The sequence below is a fragment of the Pteropus alecto genome, unplaced genomic scaffold (assembly GCF_000325575.1).
Source record: "Pteropus alecto unplaced genomic scaffold, ASM32557v1 scaffold164, whole genome shotgun sequence".
NCBI lineage: Eukaryota > Metazoa > Chordata > Mammalia > Chiroptera > Pteropodidae > Pteropus > Pteropus alecto.
This window is the reverse complement of record NW_006439568.1, coordinates 26,407,487-26,411,264: the sequence shown is the minus strand read 5'-3', so window position 1 is coordinate 26,411,264 and position 3,778 is coordinate 26,407,487. Positions and strand designations below refer to the sequence as shown.

Below are 3,778 nucleotides of genomic sequence, written 5' to 3'. Positions count from 1 at the left end.
CTCATGGAAATATTTGCATTCCAAACAAATAATTTCAGGGCTTTTCATAGGCTGAGAGATCCAGGCTGCCTCCATTATTTTTGAGGTTTCCAGTATATTAAACATTCTTTTAACACTAAAAGGAGGTTTAAAAAATTGTGTTTTTTGCACATTTACATTTCAACAATTGATACCTTTAATACAAGAAAATTACAACACGAAACAGTTGTGCTAGTCAGAAGATAATTAAAAGATTTAATTTTAAAAGTCCAGTGTATACTAAAGGTGATGCAGTTTAGTCATGGTTGTTAATTTTAAATTTGGATAGGGGTGTTTTCTTTCAATCCCATCAAAATATCTTTGTGTAACCTCCTTTGGAGGTAATGTCAAAAGCCTAAATTCAAGGCCCTTCATAAATTTTAAAGTCATTTTTTCTCCTTAACAAAATACAGAATGCTCCTCCACCCAAAAATATACTGAACTGCATTAATATGCTAGTAAATTCCCCAACACATAGACCAGAATGGCCAAGTGGCCTTCTGTGTTGCTCTTCTGAAAAAGAAAACTTAATTGTTCTTTTACGGAATACAATTTCTAAGTTGGAAACAATGAAAAGAAAGGTCTATCCAATTGAAAAAAATACTAGATCCTAAAGATCGAACTTTATCTTTAGCCTAATAACTTAAACATTAGTTTATCTAGGTGGGTGTTAACAACCTGGGACTACAGTAATTCTGAATAATGCATACCCAAGTTATAATTATTTGGAATGTTACTGTTTTTGCTAAGACAGTTGCAAAGGTTTTCCTTGTTTGTTCGCTTTTGTAACTGGAGATCTGTATTACAATTTTCAAGAGCTCTATGGACAAATGCTCCGATGCAAAGTGAAGGGCTTTAATAAGAATAAACCGCACTAACCTTTCTTTTTCTAAAATTAAGACTACTGCTCTTAATTTTAAAGTTTGAAAGTTTTATAGTTATATTTGCAGGCTCCCCCACTCCTCATAATTTCTTTCATACCTCTGTAACAACAAAAAAGAAAAATGGAGGAAATTTGTAATTGTTTGCTTACACAAAGCCAGTCATCATCTAAAGTTAAACGGTGACTGCAGGGCAGAAAACAAACTGGCAATTATTCAGCTTTAATTCCAGAACTTGAAATTAAAATGAGAAATAGTTCCTTTTGGAGTCTTTCAAAAATTCCCACTACTGTGAAAATTTGGTAGTTGCAAATGAGGAGTCTTTAGCCCTCCCAATTGGGCTCTCTGTGGAGCAGGTGCTAAGGCAGGGAAGGGGTGGACAGGTTCCTGGGGGAGTAAAAACTATGAAGACAAAGGGGAGGGAAGCCCACTTGGGCAGGGGGAGCCATCCGACCCAGGAAGACTGGACAAAGGCTTTGCCAAAACGAGGGGCACTCTGAGCCCAGCTTGTATGGTGAAGGAGTCCTCTATCTGGCAGAAATGTCTGGGCCTATCCACCACATGCCCAGTCGTTGCTAGGGGCTGCCCCAGAAAGAGCAGGCCCTCTGCAGTTCCTCAAGGAGCTGTAAGCTGGACGTTCAGCCAATTACGCTGCTCCAGATGGGGAATAAACCCTGATGGAGCATCAGAGAAACTTCAGGGCTTCCAGTGCCACCTGCTAGCCTCACTTTCATTACATTTCTAGGAGAGTCTCCCCTTTCACTCTCATAACCCCTCAAGTTCTTCTTATTCTGTAAAATACCATATTCTTGATTTGTTAAAAATGGGTACCCGTGTCTTTCCTATACTGAAATTCTGGTGCCTTATTGGTATGTATCATTTTAAGGGCTGCTTTTTTTTACATGATAAATTTTTCAAATATAGGACTTTTAGGTCAAAATGTCAGTGTATTTTGAATTTGAACATATAGTTCCATACACTGTCCCATACCCAAAAGTATGAGAGTGTCTGATTATTCACACTCTCACCAATCTGGAAGTTATCAATCTTTTCCCTTTGCCAAGCAGTTGGACAAAAATTCAATTTTGTTATAATTTTAATTTGCATTTTCCTGGCTACTGGCAAGATTGGGCACTTTTTCATGTGTTTATACAGCATCTGTACTTTCTTTGATCCACTGGGTCATTTGTCTTCTTATTGATTTGTAAAAGCCTTAGGTAAAGGGATTGTAACTCTTTTGTGTGTGTGTGCTGCAAATATTTTCTTTTAAATTACCACTTGTTTTTTGACTGCCTGTGGGCTAGCAAAGACACAGCCCCCTGTCCCTCTGCTCATATTCTAATGGGGACATCAGATGAAAGACAGATAATGATAATACAACGTGATAAAGTTACACATAGATAATGCATCTCGATAAATGCCAGAGGGGTAACTTCTAATATCTGTATATATTCAAAAGGCAAAATTTGTTTGCACATTAAAAATGTTTTTTAATGGGTAATAAAAACAATGTAACCCCACTGAAGGCCACTGGTATACTTTTATCATGAAGTCAGGCAACAAGAATCACTACACGTAGATTTTGCCAGAGCTCGACCACTCTTAACCTCGCTCAACTTTTACCACTTCTCACATGTCCCCTTCTCAACCTGCCACTCCCAAACTCCATTCTTCCTCAGTGTTTCTATCCACTGTTCTATTTTCAAAGGAATGGTATTTGTTATTTCGTGATAGAGATTTCGAATAGGTTTCCAGTGAGTCTTTAGACTCTGAGTATACATTAAAGACATCTGAGAAGACTTACTTTCTTCAAAAATATTTGACTATGCAAGTGGAAATTTCGGGCTTTAATATTTTAAAATAGGGGAGTCTTACTTGCCATGGTAAGTCCATCCGTAACCATTGGCTCCAGGGTGGCTTCCCGGGGCCTATGGTCTCTGCCAGCTGACTGACGGCAGGGCTACGTTGAGACTTCTCACAAGACTTTCAGGATCAAGTGGTTCCTGGCCAAGAAACAAAAGCAGAATCGGCCCATTCCCCAATGGATTCGGATGAAAACTGGTAATAAAATCAGGTACAACTCCAAGAGGAGACAATGGAGAAGAACCAAACTGGGACTGTAAGAAATCACACATGAGATGGCACACATATTTCTGCTGTATCCAGGTTGCTTGGATCTTACTGAAGTACTGAGAAAATTACTACTATCTGGACAGTTTGGCATGTTTTATTGAGAAATTACTGGAAAAATAATTTTCTTCTTTGTATAATATGCTTCTGCACTAGTAGGTTGGTTCAGTAATAAATATGCAAAGCTTTTAAAAATATTTTAAAATAGGATAGTCTATTTTCTTGTTTAGCATTCACTCATTTAACACATATTTGAATATTATATCTACATGTTCATGGAACTTACATCCTAGTTGGGGGAGAGAGAGACATTAAATCGGTGAAAACATAAGTTTATAGTATGTCAGATAGTGATACATACTACAAAGAAAAATAAGACTGCATAAGGGGAGTGTTATGGAGAATTGTGTCCCCAAGAAATGTTGGAAGTCCCAGTACCTGTGAATATAACCTTACTTGGAAATAGTCAAGAGAAGCTCATTAGGGTGGGCCTTAATCCAATATGACTGGTGTCTTTATAAAAAGAAGAAATTTGGACACAGAGACAGACACACACACACACACAGGGAGAACTCCATGTGAAGATAAAGGCAGAGATCTGGATGATGCTTCTACAAGCCAAGGAATACCAAAGATGGACAGGAAACCAACCAGAAGCTGGTGAGAGGCATGAAACATATTCTCCCTCACAGCCTTTAGAACAACCAACTCTGCTAACACCTTCATCTCAGACTTCTAGCCTCTAATAC

General features: G+C 38.1%; 1 pseudogene; it reads left to right on the top strand.

Annotated features, from left to right (window-relative positions):
• The first annotated feature begins 1,838 nt into the window (after positions 1-1,838).
• On the top strand, positions 1,839-3,061 carry LOC102877753 (annotated as a pseudogene).
• The last annotated feature ends 717 nt before the right edge of the window (positions 3,062-3,778 follow it).